An 18,887-nucleotide genomic window follows, 5' to 3' on the forward strand; every position below is an offset into this window, starting at 1 on the left:
ATCATTTCCCTGTTGCAGTCCGGGTTGGTTTCCTATTGCTATACAGATATCAATCTTTGTACGCTGTTCGCAGTGTTTTATAGGATTTCCGCCTCTATACCCGTTGGGGCGTCCTGTTGGATGCTGAGAAAGCGTTACTCTCTCAAATGGCCCTTCCTTTTTGACACTTTGAACAAACTGGGACTTACTTGCGTCTTTACCTGCCTGATCAAATTACTATATACTGCCCCTACCGCCAGGGTACGGGTAAATGGCACCATAACCTCTCCATTCTGTATTTCTAGGGGGACTTGACAAGGCTCCCTCTGTCCCCCCTGCTTTTTTATAATGGCAGTGAACCCTCTGGGTCGACGACTGCAAGAAAATCATATTCATAGAGGACTGTGATTTCGGAGTGGGCCGCTGCTGGTCTCACTATATGCTTATGACATTCTGCTGTTCGTCGGCCGCCCTGAGGTAAATCTTGATCTTGTTTTGCAGGAGGCTATCATTTTGGTGCTCTCTCAGAGCTGTGGATAAATTGGGTAAAATCAGAGCTCTTTCCACTCAGATGCCATAGTCCCATTCTGCTTGCAATATCCGTCGAAAATGGTGTGAAGACACAGTTAAGTATCTGGACATATACGTCCACCATGATAAAGATCAGTTTATTCGCCTCAACTATAAGCCAGCGGTGGAGAAGCTTGCAGTGCAAATTGGTCACTGGATTAATTTGCATATTTCCCAAGCGGGCCGCATTGCTATAATCAAAAGAGTTGTGCTTTTTATATCTCGCTTTTTATATCTCTTTGTGAACATCCCTATCCCTTCGACAAATTCCTTTTTTGAAACTCTACGACAACTCTTCCCACAACTTATTTGGGTGGATAAACGCATAAGGATTTGATGGGACACATTGGTGCGCTTCCCTATGAAAGGGGCTGCTTCGGGCTGCCCCATTTTCATTTTGTATTACCTTGTCACACAGTGTAGTTTTTCCTTCCACTAGTACCACCCCGATGTGCACCTGCAATATATTATCCCGGAGAAATATCTGGTGTTCTCTGCGCTGTTACGCACACTGCTCCCACAGGGGTACCTCATGGCACCCACAGATATACAGACGGTCTTCACTGCCTGCTGGGCCTGGCGCAGACTGGCCGGCAGGCTCCATGGAGGATGCCTGTATTCACTCACATTGCCCTTGGCTTATAGCCCTTGGTTTCCACTTACATTTAAGGGACGAGTTAAACATACTCTGACAGCCATCTCTTTGCACACCATGGGGGATCTGTTCCCAATTGGGCACCGCTTCTCTAGAACGGAGGATACACACTTTATGGCAGCGAGCCCTATGGACCACTTTGTACTTAGTCTATTACAGAGTAGTCTGCGCGCTCACCTTCCCACCTAGCCGCTTGTGCCTAAGACCTCTCCTGCTGTGGCAGTTTGGATCCATAGCCTTATATATTGTGACAACTAGTGAATTATATGCCTCACTCCAGTCCCAAACGTCCCATCTCCAAAATATTTGGCAGCCTTTGTGAGATATCCTGGTGTAGCACCCTGGCCAATTGGGGCGGGAGGCTGATGGGCAGTGAATGAAACTGAATCGTGATGCTGTAGCAGACTGATGCCAAATTGTTATTATAGTAAACTCCTATGTGATCTCTGTTTGGGAACTAGTAGAAAGAGGCATGCCCCCGCACCCCCTTGGCTAAGTCACTGTACATACCTCTGTAACACCTGTTACTGACTAATGTCATTCCTTCTCTTTCCTTATGAGCCCGATATTTCATCGTGTGACAAGGACTGTGCGTGTCTTGTGTGTCATGTTTTCTTCTTGTTCAGAAAACTAAATAAATAAAGTTGTAAAAAAATAAATTAAAAAAAAACAACCTTTTGTGTGAAAAATACTAGATCTTCCCAACTCCCTCTCGCTTGAGACCATTGATTCTGAAGCCACTTCTGGATTGGTCTCATATGAAATTTCACATATGGGATCAAGGGAATGCTTGATGCCATCTTTCCCAGTCATTTCCCCGACAGTCCTCGCTTTCAGAGCTTGCCCCGTCCAGTAACGGAGAATCTCCTCAAAAAGAGGTAATACCTTTCCCTGTATTGAATTCAATCTTGCTCCCAAGAAAACCTTCTCCTGTTCTGCAGATGACTTCTCTATTGTTAGAAATGGTGTTTCTAGTTGACAGTGGTTTGCACCCTGTCCAAGTAGCAAATCTCACTCTAGTCAGGGTAAGGGAGCTACACACCCAAGATAACTCCTGCTCATCACCTTGGTAGCTTGGCCAGAGCAGTCAGGCTTATCTCGGAGACAATGTGTAAAGTATGTGTACACACACATACAGTAACACAGTCGCAGCACCACAAAAGTACTCCACACCAGTTTATAAAAATAGCCAATATTTATCTTAGTTAAACAAGACCAAAACAACAAAAATATTACATACATAAGCAAAGATATGATTTTTTGAATAGATTAAATCTCAGTAAAGTGCTTAGAAACACAGTAGCTCCAACTAGGTCTATCATGATGTTTGACCGAGTCGCTTCCAACAGTCCAAGCCCTTGAAGAACCCATGGAAGCAACGTCCAATCCTTTCACTCCCAGGACAGAAGCAGCAAGCAGCAGGCCAGCACAGCAAAGCACCAAGCGAAATGTCAGCCCCCCCTACACCATCTAGCTCTTCTTCCTGGCAGAAAGTCCTCTTTTTTGTCCTCTAACTTTGTGGTGTCAGAGGTCCAGTACTTATATCCATTTCTGCCTTTGAAGTAGGAAAACTTCAAAGAAAAGTCTTTGTGGTACACAAGACCCTGACTTTCCCTCTCTGGCCCCAGACACACTCCAGGGGGTTGGAGACTGCTTTGTGTAAGGACAGACAGCACTATTCAGGTGCAAGTGTCAGCTCTTCCCACCACTGTAGCTCAGGAACACCCATCAGGATAAGCAGGGCACACCTCAGCTCCCTTTGTGTGACTGTCTAGAGTGAATTCATAAACAGCCCAACTGTCATCCTGACTCAGACGTGTATTACACAGCCAGGTAAAGGCACAGAATGGTTAAGGAAGACAATGCCCACTTTCGATGCAAATCCCATCGAGCGGCCTTGGCTCTACTTAGGGGTGATTTCCATGCAGTAAAAGGGAAGGTTTGGCCCTGGCAAGTGGGTGCAGTTGCCAGGACCAAATGGCAGTTTATCACTGCACACACAGCCACTGCAATGGCAGATCTGAGACATGTATGGAGGGCTACTCCTGTGGGTGGCACAATCAGTGCTTTAGGCCTATTACTAGCATTTGATTTACAGGCCCTGGGCGCACCTGGTGCACTATACTGTAGTGGATCCTATTTAGATTTAATGGGAATTGGGAGTTTAGCTCAGCCTTCTGGCTTGCAGGCCTGTGCCCCCATCAAATTGTGACTTTTAATTTACTTAAGACTATTTATTTAATTATTTCTTTCAAATTGGCTGCTATGTTTATAGTTAGTAAAATGCTTTGATTTTAAGTTATCAGTGCCCCTCTGTAAAGTTATCACTATTAGGGTCAAATTTAAGTGAGATACGTAGGTATTCACATCATGTCCCTTTCCCACTTGCGTTCGACAGGAACATAATGTACTTTGGGACGGAATTGCTTATATAACTGATGCACTAAGCATGCCTCCTTATCTACTGTGTGAACATACCTGCGACAGAGGTTATCAGAGGGATTCCTTCTAGATGCTATGAATGCCACCTAAGCTGCACATTGCCTTGATGCAGACCCAGCCTTCGTGTCACCACTGAGTCTGACCTAGAGACCTCATTTCAAGGTAACAAGGGGTGGAGGCTGCTTCTCATGGCCCTGGTACTGACAGATTAGGCTTATCGGACCTAGCTCTCTTTAGGTTAGGGATTAGGTTCTCCATGCTTGTGTTTTAGGGATATTTTACATTTCACGTTTATTGCAATATGGTGGGGGTCTTTGCATTCACGACTCATCTTTACACCATTCTGCTTCTTGCATTGTTCATTATTCTAATCATTGCAGCTCATGCATTTGACAATAGGTTGCAGTCATTTTAATAAACCTTTTAAAAAAAACTTACTGTGTCTTCTTCATTGCCTGTGTGTGACTGAAACGTATTGCTCATGTGAGAACAGGGTACTCTCCATTTAACGACGACTGCCCTGAGATGTTGCACTCTAAAGTCCATGCAGAAAGGCTGCCAGAAATCACCTCGTTTTGTTTGGGTTTTTGGTGATGTACTGCTTGTGAGCAGGGAGGGCTGGGCTGACAGTTGTGACTTGGTGTAGGATTGGCCTAGTCACCTACAAACAAAAGTGCTGTCATCCCTAAACCAGCAGCCTTGCTTACGAGCAAGAGCCCATCTACGACAATACTGGGGACTTACTGGTGAATCAAATAAGCCAATCATGGATAAACCAATTACCAATACCACTTAGACAGGGAGCATTTGCACTTTAGCACTGGTCAGCAGTGGTAGAGTTCCCAGTGTCCTAAAGCCAGCAAAAACGAACTGCAGCACACAGTCAAAAACAGGAGATCTGAGGCAAAACGTTCGGGGATAATTCTGCAAAAAAGAGCCATTTTTAACATCTAGAGTTTATAGTGTCTTCATCACCATTACAATATCCTGCTTGCATTTTTGGTAAGAGTGTGCTCTTACTAACCAATCATCGAGGAACGGATATACATGTATACCCATTCTGAGATGTGCTGCCACTGCAACTAGACACTTTGTGAATACTCTTGTTGCGTACTTTACTCCGAAGGCAAGTACCTTGAATAGATACTATTTTATGTTTACCACAAACCTTAGGCACTTTGTGCTTTGCATTCATTGGTATGTGCACGTAAACAACCTTTAAGACTATAGTTGCTATATAATTTCCTTTTTGCAACTGTGGAATTACTTCCTGCAAAGTTGTCATTCTGAACTTGTGTCTTTGTAAACTTGTTGATGAACATGAGATCTAGGGCTGGATGCAGGGGTCCGTCTACCTTTGGTATTAGAAAATATGCTGAGTAATTTCCCTTGTTGATTTCTTGTATAGGCACCTGTTCTATTGCTTGTTTAACAATCCTTTGACCTCCTTAAGAAGTCTAACTGTTTACTCCCTTGAATGAATCTTCTTTGGACCTCTTGTTGCAAGGAATTTCTAGTTCCATGCAATACCTGAATTGTACTGTGTATAGGACCCATTTGCTTGAAGTTATCTTCCTCCACTCCTGAAGAAGGTTTTCTAATCTTCCACCTACTAGTGCGTTGGGATGGTATTCTGATTGTTTGCAGTTTCTTGTCTCTGATGATATTTGTGAAGTTCTTGTTGATGTAATGCAGTCATTTATTAGCGGGAGTTGTACCTCCTCTAGCTAGTTGTCCTCTTCCTCTGGCTCTTCCTCAGAAGGAGTTTCTTCCTTGCTGATGGTACTGCCAGCTTTGTTGTGATGGAGAGGTCTGAGTACCACTGAGGAAGCCTTGAGGCAAACTGACAAGCTGGAATGTACCTCTAGAGGCTGGCCTGCTTGCAGAGAAAGACCCCATTCAAATTCCTCCCTGAACTATAATGCCCCCATAAAAATATCGGTTTCATTGTCCTTTTTTAGTTGGTTGAGGCTTTCATCATCTAAGTTCCCAAACAGCTGTCCATTAAAAGAGGTATTTATTATTTTTGCTTGAACTTTGGGCTTGAGGCCAGAAATTGTCAGACATGAGTGACGCCTCAGAGTAACCTCCATCATTAATTGGCTACTAGATGTGTCCGTCGCATCCAGAGCGATTTTAAGCAAGTGATTACTATGTTTTTACCACTCTTTACCAGATGTGCTGCCCTCTTCTTATACTCTTCTAGGTGATGCTTCATTAATTCTCCTATCCCAATGCTGATATATATGTCTGTTAAGCAAACCATTTGAATTTGCAATGTGCCACTGGTTTGCCACACTCTGCCCATAAGTTCCATTCTTTTACTTTATTTATAGGGGTGGCCCGAAGTCGAGGGGATGTTTGTCCGAAGTCGTGGGGATGTTTACCCGAAGTCGAGGAGATGTTCGCCCTCTTTCTTGCAGTGGAAGTTATAATAGAATCAGCAGGAAAAGTACCTTAAATGTACGCTGGGTCTTTTGAAGAAAAACTTGTATTTTTTCCTCAGAGTGACTGCCCTGCAGGTAGTTGGTCCTTTAAAGGCTTCTCTGCCTTGATCGAGAATACTTGTAGCATGGGCAGATACTGGTATCTTCCCTGGCTTGGCAGCAGTGTCTCTAAAAGTAAAAATGAGTGGGGCTCATCCTCCTCCAGTTGTACATTAAACTTGTCTGCTACATTTTCACTGACAATATTATACATGCCAATATCATCTGGGGGTGAGGGTTTTAATGGATAAGTCTCTACTTTCTCCTCAGGTGAACCCCCTTCAAGATACACTCTAAGCCAAGATTGTTTTTCCAGTGATCGTAACCTTCAATGGTAAGACGGGAAACAAAAGCATCTGAGTATATCCGTTTTGTATTTGTTAGCAAAATCTTCCTAATTTTTGAGGGAGGCAATTTGATAAATATGACTCAGAATTTCTTGTGTCAAGCCCAGAAAAATAAGTGAATTTTTCTAAATAACTTTTTGGGCTCACTACTGGTGGCGCTGAACAATGTACCCACTGTGTGTAATTAAATACCGGTCTATGTCTAGTTGCACGGTGCAGGTAGTAATGTCCCCAATTATTGTAGCAGAATATTTCCCCATAATTTATTGTATTTACATATACATCATAACTTTCAAATACTGAATAGTCCTTCATTTCAGTTAACAAAGAATCAACTGGCTGGACTTCCCAATCATCAGATACATCACTGGGTGTGATAACATCTGTCATGGATATTTTGAATACATATAGAATTTGAATAACTTCAGTAGGCCCGTATATTTCAAAAGGAACCTTGTCCCACACAATCCCATCAGAAATGGGTACTGCTGAAATGTTCACCGGGGATAAGTCTCTAAGGACCTTGTGTGAGGAATGATGTGGGGTTAAAACTTCATCTACTGACGCTACAATTGTGCGTTCAGTAATGTAATCACCATTTATAAGTAAGAAACAAACAGTCACAAAACCAATCCATAGAAATAAGGTAAAAAATGTTAGGCATAACCATAAATAGTTCCTGGGATATATCAAGTAGTTCGCTTTAAGCCATAGATATTGCTTGCTTGTCTTTGAATCATTTTCAGTCGCTTGAGTGGATGAGTCTGAGGAAAAGTCATCAATGTCGATGAAGTAACCAGAGCCAGTTTCTGCAAAAACAGGAGCAAGTGCAGTACTTGTAGATGTGTTCACTTCACGTGGAGGCTCATAGTAAATAGTGCCATCAGTCTGTGTTGTATTGGTGTCTAAGACGGCCAATTCTTGGCAACATGTTGTCGTGAAAGTGGTGACTGGAAGCAGCAAGAGCTCATTCTCCGCCCTCTCTATGGTCGAGGAGGAATTTATAGCATTGTAGGACATTGTAGCATAGTCCATACTAGTGTTGGTCACTCTTTTCTGAAGAGGAATGTCCTGTTGGGTAGTGAGAGGGAATCGGGAACCACCCAAGGGACCTCTGGTTCTACTGTGCAGGATCGGCCACATGGTGTAGTTTGACATTGTCAACTGAAATGAATCTGTTTCCTTGGGAACCAGGTAACGGTGGTAATATTACAGTTCTGGTACCTTGTATTCCCAAGACTGAGACTGGTGCTCTGTAGGATGGACCGACTTCCTTCTTTACAGCAATCTTTTCACAAACCAGATCCCCAACTTTAGGAATCCAGCCAGTGGAAGTTGTTGGAATATCCCTTATTCCTAAAGTGGCAGCACTGGTGGATGATTTATCATCTCAAATTGTTGAAGCTCCTGTAAGACAGTGACATGTTCATTTATGTCAAAAGGTGTTTCTGCTGCCACCATACCAGAACCATCAAGATCTGGGACATACATAGGTATCCCAAAGAGAACCTCATAGGGAGTTCATCCACCCAAGGACCATCTTGGCAGATTCTTCAGTGCCCTCTGGACCCCATATAGGTGATGAAGCCAGCTGCGGCCAGAACCTAATACTCTAGTTGTTAAGGACTGCTTTGGATCACGGTTAAGCCTCTCCACGACCGAATTTCCCTCGGGATGGTATGGTGAGTAATAATGGAGTTCAACACCGATCGTCCCCATGGTGTCCCTGAATGCCTTAGAGGCAAATGCAGGGCCCTGGTCTGAGTGGAATGTTGCAACCACATATGTACTATGATAAAGATCAGCAAACATTTTATAACAGTTCGAGCGTCAGCTGACCACTGCGGCCGTACCCACAGAAATCTAGAACAAGAATCTACATCGACTAGGATGTATTTGTCTGCACCATCTGGTTGGAGTGGACCACAGTGGTCCAGGTACACACATTGTAATGGTCTACTGAGATGTCTGAGGTGGGCGTTATTAGAGCCCTTTATTTGCTGGCAAATGTCACAACAAAGGATGTATTGCTTTGTCTGTTTGTAGAGGCCTGGCCACCAGAATCTTTTCTGCAAGAGTGTTACTGTGGCCGAAATGCCAGCATGAGCAGAAGCGACACCCTCATGCGCTGCTTTCACTAGATCTAATTTCTGGTCTTCGTTGGAGAATGCTCGATCTCCAACCCCAGAAAGTATTGCATAAGCAACATTCTGTGCACTGATGTGGTAGGAGTATTTCGTAGGGTATCCTTTCGGGAGAGACTTGCCATCAGCCGAAGCTTTCACAGCAGTCATTATTTCATTATCCAATCTCGTATGGGAACGAGGGGCTGCAGCCACAGAAGCCGTAGCTACTGCGGATTTGGTTGCTTCATCAGCCAAAGTATTACTGATAACGTGTACTCCTGCATGTTGATGGCCCAATGTATGTACTACATGGATGCACGGCAGCTTATCCTTAAGATCAGCCACCCTCCCCCACAATGTCTTGTGTTTATGGTGTTCCCTTTAGAATCTCTAAACCTGTCCAGTTTCCAAAGATAATCATTGTAAGACTGAACACAGTAATATGAATCACAGACTATCAGTCTTCCTGTCTCCGTTTTTTCTAGCGCTAAAATAAGGGCTTTGAGTTTGGCTAACTGAGGTGTGCAGTCCCCTAGGGTCTGCGTGTAGGTATTATGAGGGTGGAAGACTCCATCCTTCATCACTCCCCTCACGGCTACACAAGCGGCTGAGTATTGATGTTTGGTACCTATAGCTGGTTGGGCTGAACAATCAGTATAAATGACAGTATCATAGTTGTCTAAAGGTAAAAGATGTAGAGGAGCGGGGCACTCTTGTTCATATTGGAGAAATTCTTGTGTCTGAAGCTTCGGATCAAAAATATAATCAACATCAGAAGCTGTCAGAGAGGTCGCCCACTGAATCCAGCGTGGTGTAATGCTTTAGTGTTAGGAACGCTTGCTTTGGTGACAGCATCTAGTGCTTGCACCGGGATAACGACAATGATGCGTTTCCCCTGGGCAAGTGATCTCTCTTTTATGACAGCCATCTGAACTACATTTAGAATTTTTTCTATGGGTGCAAAGCGTTGCTCTGCCTTGGAGTATAAATGTGATTCATATGCTATGGGCACCGTGTCATCCTCATTGAAGGTGACATATGTAAACCCAAGAGCACCAGCAATTATTCTGATGACCAAATTCTTTTTATTGCCACGGGTGTGTAAGTGTTTAGCTTCTAGCATGTCCTGCTGCAAATCCCTAAGGATGCGCGTGTGTTCAACTGTCCAGTGTCTGCTAGAAAAATCTGGATGTATTAAGTCATGTAGTGGCTTGATATGTTGTGCATAGTCTGGAATGTATGTTCTGACAAAATTAAAGAAACCAAGTAAAGACTGTAGTTTCCGTAGTGTATTTGGTGGGTGTAGTTGTGCATATTTCTCTAGGAAGTGCAGGCCAGGCTCTTTCCTTCGTTTGATAGCTCATATCCCAGGAACAATGCACTGAGAAAGGCGATCTTGCTTCTCTTGAAGTTGAATTTATAACCGACTTATGCAAACCCCCAAATTATTTGCTCGACCCTCACAAGATGAATGTTCAGGTCATTGTCTGTGAGATAAATGTCGTCCACATTGTATAACTCCTCAGGATCAATATCATGTAATATTGATGTTACTTGAGCTGAGAACAGCCCTGGACTCTTCTTATAGCCCTGGGGTAAACGACAAAAGCGTTTTTGTGAGCCAAATGAGAATGCACTCAGGTCCTGACTCTCTTCTGCTAAATTCTGGCAGAGGAACTCATTGGTAAATGTCCAACATTGTTTTATATTTTTTGCGCACTATGTTATTTATCAGTGCCGTGCTATGTGAATTTTGTATCGCATATGTACATGTATGACTGTTTAAGTGTCTGTAATCTAAGACTATTCTATAAGAATGGTCTGGCTTTGCAACCAGGAATAATGGATTATTTACTGCAGAGGCGCAAGGCTCAATTACCCCCTGATATTCTAGCTGAGTGAGGATTTCCCTCACTGGAGCTTTAGCCTCATGTTTGACTGGATATTGTGTCTGGGGCTAGGGTGTAGACCTGATGGGTATTATATGACATGGAGAGTCCATGTCCCAACCTACATGATTGTGATATAATGCAGGTGCCTGTGCTAGAGCCCAACTAACAGTGTAGGCTTCCTTTTTCGCCTCTGGAACAAGATTAGAGAAAGAAGGCAAAATGACATTTTCCCCATGTGAGAGCTTACGGACGTGTTCGGGCAGTCAATCTCTTTCGGCCAATAGGATGTCACAATTAAGTTCATCCCAAAAGATCACACCGATGGTGTGTTCCACGTCTCCCTCTATTTGGATCTTTAGATCAAAAAGTCTATTTGGTGGGAGTACGTGCCCGTCCGCCGTTTCAACAGCAACAAAATCACTAGTTGCTGTCGCATCCAGATGTTCTTTCAGACTCTGGCGACATATCGTGACATCTGCTGCGCTGTCTAGCAGTGTCACTGCCCACGTCTTGTTCTTCAGCAGTGTTCTGAAGTGTACTGGCATTTTTAAGCATTAATGCTGCCACCTCTTTCTTTTTAAACTGTGGCTTTTGTTGCAAAGTCTTCTCTTCTTTTTTGACTGTAGCGAGTCTTTCTTTTGTTTTATGTATTCAGGACGTCAGTCAGGACGGCCCCTCTCACTACGCCTATCCGGAGCATCCTGAAAGAAACAAGAGGGACGTGAATCAGTATATCTATCAGGAGTTCTAATATTCTCTGTATTTCTGAAAGTATATCTCCTTTCAGAGTTCTCTGGACGTGGAGAGTCTGCTCTCTGCTTCTGTCTTCCCAAATTGTTCTGGCTTTTCCCAGCGCTTTTTTGAATCCTCCTGTGTCTGTTTCGTACCTTCCTTAGGGGTGGAACACTGTACATCCAATTTCTTTGGCTTGGTTCCAAGACTATCCCGTCCTATACTAATATTGGTATCGGAAATCATTTGTGGTAGCTGTCTCTCTTGATCCAAATGTGGAGTTTCTCTGAGATGCTGGCTTATAGCCAGTGCTACCACTTCCCCTTTAATGATACTGAGTATTATCGAAGATACTGCGCCAAAATTACGCAACAATTTCATCCCCAAATCTAGGGCAGGTGTTGCCCCATGCTCATTCTGTATTTGTTTTAGCACCTCTGTTAAATTGGCAAGTGTTGGGGTACCATGTGTGGTAGTATATAATGCAGCGAAGACTGTACCCCTTGTGGAACAGTCATCCACCGAGGGAACCATCCCAAAGGGCAAGCACATTGTGAGAATTCTATGTTTCTCCTGTGGTCCCGTATTGGGAACACAGCTTCCAGCTGATTTGTTTTCTGGGCTATCCAATAAGGTATTTTGTCCTGCTCTATGGGTACTTTACCCATAATAGTATGCACTGTCTGTGGATTAATCCCAGTAGGCAATTGGTATCCAGCAGGTGCTGGTGATGCTGGACGCGGTGTTGTGTTCAAAGTCCGCATTACGAACTGAACAAGTATTCTATATAATGTTATAATTTCATTATATAAATTTTGCAGATCTGCTACTTGCTAATTTTTTATGTCTGGGTGAGGTGTGTATGTGAAAAACATAGGCCACGTGGGTCCGTCATTACTTAAAGGACCTAATCTCACTCCTTGTATTACATGCGGTAGGGTGCCTTCAAACCACTTCTGATGCTGATTCTTGATAGGTGAGCGGTATTTCATGGTACTGGTATGCTTGGTACCGTTGAGGTACATTAGCAATTGTATATGTGTGAAATGTAAGTGTTCTGCGGTCTTCCTCCGGAAAGGTGACCCAAGATAAAAAAAATTCTGTTTGGTAAGCTTCATTAGCTTCTACTATAAAAGTCACTTCCCCGCCATCTTCTCTAATCCCATGCGCTACTAGGTGTAATGTTAATGCTTGTCTAGCATTCTCCGGAATATCTAAGAAGTTAGCCATATTTGTGAAAATGGGTGAAGAGATGGAACACCAAGTGGGGAGTATATTCCTTTTATGAGTTTGAGCCTAATTAGGTGTTCCCTGTTCAGCTGAGGAAGGATTTCCCAAAGACCACTGGCGTCTCCGTATAATGGTACATAGGGTACCTGTCGTCTGTGAGACTGTGATAGTCGGGTACCCGTAAATTAGTGCCTAAACACCATTGTTGGTGGCGCCATGTCGTAGTTTGGACTCTTGCTCTGGGCAAAACTGCTGGTTCAAGTACTTATATTTGTAGGCGACTATGCCTAGCCTACAACAAGTTGCAACTGTAGTCCCAAACCTTCCGGCTCACTAGCAGTACCTCACCAAAAAGCCAAACAGTTAAAGATGATTTGTGGCAGCTTTTAAGCATGGACTCAGAAGTATGACATCTCAGGGAATGTCGTGGTTTAAACGGAGATTACCCCTTTCTCACAGATGTATCATGTCTCAACCAAAACAGGCAATAATGAAGATGCAGTAATATTTCAATAGTTTTTATTTAATACAATGCGGTAAATTGCATGGGCTGCAATGATTAGGACAATGAATAGTGCAAGCAATAGAATTGTAAAGACGAGAGTCATGATTATGAAGACCCCCACCATCTTGCGTTAGCATGGAAAGACAAAGTGTATAATATGTCCTAGTACCCTATTGTAATATGCCTAACCTTCTACCTAGAGGAGAGCTGGGTATGTTACACCTAATCTGCCAATGCCATGTCCCTGGAAGGAACCCCCAACCCTTGTTACCTTGGAATGAGGTCTAGAGCTCAGACTTCAGAAGAACACGAAGTCCAGGTCAGCGTCAAGGCAACGTGCAGCATCGATAGCAGCGATGGTATCTGGTCGGAATCCCTCTGATTATCTGTCTAAAGTGTGATGCTTTTATACAGATCTACTTGGACCCCTGACGTAGGTTGTTCCAAAACAATAGATAACGCCGCATGCTTGGGACTGTAATTTCTAATGTGAGCACCTTCAGTTTGTTTGCCTTTGTCGCATGAGTTGATGCCTTAGCGCGGTGACATTGATAACATAACTCTAAACAAAAGGGCCTAACTATAAACAAGGCAGCCATCTTAGAAGAATTAATTAAATAAATGGTCTAAGACAGAGCAAGCTAAGTAGGTTAAAAGTCACTAGGTGACGGGGGCACGAGTCTGCAATCCAAAGGCTAAGCTAACTCCTGTTATCCCATTGAAACAAACTAGGATTCACTACAGTTCCTCCCCCAATATTAATACTCTCCGATCGCACAGCTTAATTTATCCCACAAGCTGAGGCTGTATGCACGAGGTGCAGTATGGTCAATGCTGGTTTCCTGCATGAGGCACCGTCCTTGACTATTGGGATCAAGTGTGCCAGACACTGTGGACAATGACAGGCGTTACTTTTATCCCTGATTCACTAACAGCGTTGTTGGGGGCCACTGCAGATGCGCCGAAGAAAGCTAGATGAGTTGTTAGCATGGCCCTGTTATTGACAAAAAGACAGGTTGCTATGTTATGGTTGAGTAAAGTGGTTTCCAAGGTGGGGGGCCGGGTACTGGATAGAACATATTGCAGAGGCCAGATGGACATATATATACATTGAAGGTGTACACCTCAAATAAAGTCCTATGGACTTCTGGAACCCTCTATGCTCCCATTTACTTTCAAAGGATCCATTAAGAGACCTTCTGAGCTAAATATTGTAGTAAAACATAGACCTTGCTGTATAAAGTGACCTAGTGAGAGATGGCAGACTTTGATAATTTTTGTGGCATTCTGAAAACATATCTAACTGACATGCTGTGGCCCAATTATGCTATTACTGCTTGATATGTCTCTCCCTTTTTCATGGATAATGCTGTATTTTTAATTTTTTCTATATTTATTAAAAAGTTTAAAAAAAGACATTTGGGTACTGGAAACTTTAAACAAGAATGAAGACACACCAAGTTCTTCTATATAACTGGACCGTCAAACACAATTTTCCAAACTTTTTCAGGAGCTTTAATAAGGCTGTGGTGTGGCAGCACGCAAGAGCATTTCACCCACATGTATCTAAGAACGGTCACTGTTGTATAATGTATTCTTTGAAGAAGTAAATCTGAAGCTCAAGATTTCAAGACAGTTATTTTTCAAATAATGCTAGTTTGGTAAATTTGTAGCCAAAGTTAGCATGATAATGTTTGAATATTACACACACAAATCTTGGATCATAATGAAAGGTTGATATTCTACTTCAAGTTTTAAGTAAGTTAAAGCGGTTATTCGTAACTATATGAATATTTTCCAAATGATCAATAAATAATAATAATGTCTACTCCTAGAAGGCTTGAAGAATATTGTCACAACCAGCCATGGTTCAACAAAACAGAACAAACCTATGTTTAGCCTGTACTAGACTCCCACCAGACTAACTTTAGGAACTCCCCGAAATGTATTTAATGTTGGGACCTAAATAATATATGTTGTCTGCTTCAAAATGGTCATGATAAATTTTAGGCTAACACTACTACATGGCTTTGCCACACGACAGTTATTTAGTTGGTACTCACCCCTGTAATTACTTTTTTGGTATATTGAAAAAAATGCTTAGGAGGCTTGAAGCATTTATAGCAATCGTCACAACAATCAGTCAAACTGTAGCTGCTCAAGACTGAATGAAATCAACAGCATCTGCTGGTACCAGACCTACTGAGACTGCTTTGTGTTTAATTTTGATGAGGCATTCTATCACTTACTCAAAAAACAGGTGCCTATCATCAAATGCAATTGTTAAATGGAGTAAAAATGGAGTATGAAGTTTCATTCTTGCCAAAGCCTTACATTAACCGGGACCTCCTGTTGCACTGCCGGGGGGGAGAGGTCCATACCCAAACATTAATGACAATCTCTTATAATGATTTCAATAACGATAAGTGCACTAATAAATAAATATACAAGAGACCATCCCTGCATCAATTACATTATTGTAAAATAAATTGTACTTGGGAATCATTTTTGTGCTTTCTTTACTTTTTCCATATCTCTGAGTGAATATAATTGTACTATTTCTGTCATATTTTTAATTTGAAAAATAGCTAAGCATCGAAGGTAACTTAAGTGAATTCCACTAATTTCAGTTGGTTCCCAATGCAGGTGCCCCATCTCTTCTCCATTTTTTTTAAGTTTTTTCTAACTGACATTCCACCCAGCACAGAGCTATCCTTATCAACTGATTGACTTTTGATCAACCACTGATACTCTTGGGTTAAATATTATCTTGTCTTTGCTGAACCTTTGCTGAAGGCAAAGGGAGTGGGCTGCAATTCTTTTGCAAATTGGAGTGGTGGGGGGGAATAGGCCACATTACGGTTCTTGCCTGTCCTACTGTTGGTCAGCTGCAGTGACATATCTGTGATTGAAACAAGTTCTCGTAACAGATGCAAACCTGGTAAGCTGCTGGGTATACAAAATTAGAAATATAAGTAATTTTAAAAACAAAGGCAGCTACAGACAATATAAGCCATGCAAAACAGAAAGTGGGCTTAGTTACGCAAAAAGATCACTTGCATGGAAACACCTCCATAGTTTTAATTTAACAATTTTTTAATACGTTTTCTGTTCCACCACAACTTGTTTCAATTAACATTTTGAAAAGGGAGAGAGACAAATGTAAAAGTGTCTGGCTCGACAGCCGACAAACTGGCCATGCTCCCAGATATAATGGCATCTTTCTTACAGATACAAAGGCTGGCGGCAAAATAAGACCAAGCAAAACCGCAACACAGAAGGTAGGATCACCAAAGGATCAGGCAAGAGATGCCTCACATCTGCAGAAGAAGATCAGTGAAGAACCCACAAAAAATGAGGAAGAAACCAGGGCAAACAACTCTGTTGAATCAGAGTTCATCTAGAACACCGATCGCCATGAATCTGGTCCCAGGCAAACTAACCAAAAGGCAATGCAAGCGGGCAAGAAAGAGAAAGCACAAGCAGACAAAACCAATGGAGCAAGATTCTAAAGATATTTATCCAGTGGTCATGTCATTGAAAGTAGTAAACTCAAGTCGGACAAACCACTTACCAATACATCTCTGGCCGATGCAATCAAAAGAGGGGGTTCATCTCCAGCCTTGCCCCCCACCCCGATCCCCACCAAGATTGACAAAAGAACTTTCTGAGATCCGCCAAAATCAGTTAAATTGGTTCAGGACCCAAGGCCAGCCAACTTGCACACAAAGCAGAGCACTGGTATCGACAACATGCCCAGCAACTTAAGAAAACCACAGGAGATCACTAGGTCAATCAAAGAGAACAACAATTCAAGTGTAAACTTCAGTAAAAGTCCATTGAGATCATACAAAAATATCAAAAGTGGAGAACATACAGAAAATCTGGGCAACATCTACCGGATCAACCCTTCAGTATAATTATGGAGCAACATCAATTAACAGAAATTCAATATGAATTACGACAAATGGGCACAGCCAGGCTTGCATCATAAAAAAATTGGAGGCACCCACCAAAACACAATCTACAAGACTGGGGCAGCAAGTAAGCCACGGTGAAAGCCATAGTGAAGTTAGCCGGGACCAAGCACGGCCCCTCCACTATAACCCAGATACGCGTGGTCAAGACACAGTGCATAAGAAACATCTACTAGACCCATACAGGTTAGTTTCACCCAGTAGCTCCAAGCACAGTCAAACCAAGCTCCTTTTCCATCCTGAATACCCCTCACAAGGAGCACATGAAGTGCTGAACAGAGAAAACCTGCTAAAACTATTTAGGGAGATACCAGAACTAGGAAGTATACGATCATTAGACTTTTTAGCAGTAGACTTTCGGCCAGCAGATATTTGGCAACAGCCCAAACTAATGCTGACAACCTGGAAATCCAATAATATTAGTTGAAGCTTGGGTAATCATGTTGAAAAGATCACAGCCTCCCAAATATCCATACCCCCTGCTGAAAAGGCTAGGTCAGACTCTACCCCTCTCAACCAAAGACCCAGAGTCAAAATCGGTCCTGAGGGATGCAAGAAGTTTCTCACCAGACCGGTCGGCAAGACTGGAAGCAGACTCTCAAATGGGTAGACACTGCCAAATGAACCACAGACAGACGGAAATAGATAATCAGGATTGATCCTGGATTCTCGTGATCCTTGATACCTGTCGCTCTAGAGGAAATCTCGCAGCCAAAAGGAAGTATCATTTTAACAAATGCAAACCCACACAAAGTAAAACAGGAGCACATTAACATTTGGCTCATGGAATGTCCATGGTTTGGAGCTATGCCGCAAGACCAGGAGACAATAGCCTTTCTCCAAAAATTTGGCTTAATATTACTCCAGGACACGTGGAGTTTAACACCCACTCCTTTAGATGGATTTCTGGGACATCATATACCAGCAGTAAAAAATGCAATCCATGGACACCCAAAGAGGGGCATTTGCATCTCCAGAACCTACATGTGAATGTCCGAAGTCATTGAGTTGGGAGTATATTGGCTCCATGGAATAAAACTGATTTGCAAAACAGATGCAGGCAAGTTGGGAGTTGTTCATAATGAATATATACATCCATCCAGACAATGCAAGACAAAAATAAAGGTTTGAGCTATTAATGCATACAATAAAGTTATGGCAAAACCTGTTTCAGGTGGTGCCTATGCCCATCTCAGGGGATTCCCATACACACTCCTATAATCATTGGACCAGGAAATCCACAAGGCATAGGAAAAACAAGGGCTCTATATAAGTGGCTAATCTGCTAAAATTGTTAGAGGACCAGGAGTTGATGATCTTAACGGAAATTCAAGGGCTGACTGCCTGGCACTTTTTCAAGCAACAAGTTACAATCTACAACAGACGACACCTTTGTCAGCCCTGAAAACTGCCCCAGGGTATCCTTGTTCAAAATTCAAGCATGCCCTGAAAGCGATCACTTTCCACAGCTTATAAGTATCGAGTTAACACTGCAAAAAAATGGAGCAACTTGTGATCTAATTCAGGGACATGGAAGCCATGGTTTAAAAATACTGAGATGGCGAGGAGGAACCACAGAACAAATAATACATATGGTTTATCAACATGGGCTCATTCAAGGGGGAACCAAAGTAGAGCACAGATTCCAAACATGGTTAGATTTAATTAAGGTGCTACAAATAGGTTTTTCAGTAAAATATGATTAAAGGCCCAATGCTGCATGTAATCTTAAAGGGGGAGGAGGGTTCAATCCCTGGTTCAATAAAGCATTACGAGATAGCAAAATAAATGAAGCAAGGTAAACCAGAAGATTGGCATTAGAAGGTAAAAAAGGTGTGATAATAGAGCACCGCTGAGTTTAGTGAGAAAAGCATATTTCACATCTCAAGAAAGACTTCAAGAGTGGGAAGCTAATTTGCAGACAGCTTCCAATAACATGTTACTCC

At 42.6% G+C, this 18,887-nt stretch overlaps 1 protein-coding gene and 1 long non-coding RNA gene across 6 annotated transcripts in view; one reads left to right on the top strand and one right to left on the bottom strand.

Moving 5' to 3' along the window:
- The window catches only part of LOC138292399 (cyclic AMP-dependent transcription factor ATF-7-like), a 679,599-nt gene that overhangs the window by 261,061 nt on the left and 399,651 nt on the right, over positions 1-18,887 (bottom strand). The gene's annotated exons all lie outside the window — the stretch shown is intronic.
- The window catches only part of LOC138292401 (uncharacterized), a 70,194-nt gene that overhangs the window by 25,122 nt on the left and 26,185 nt on the right, over positions 1-18,887 (top strand). The window lies entirely within an intron of this gene.

Source organism: Pleurodeles waltl, chromosome 4_2 (genome assembly GCF_031143425.1).
Source record: "Pleurodeles waltl isolate 20211129_DDA chromosome 4_2, aPleWal1.hap1.20221129, whole genome shotgun sequence".
Classification (NCBI taxonomy): Eukaryota; Metazoa; Chordata; class Amphibia; order Caudata; family Salamandridae; genus Pleurodeles; species Pleurodeles waltl.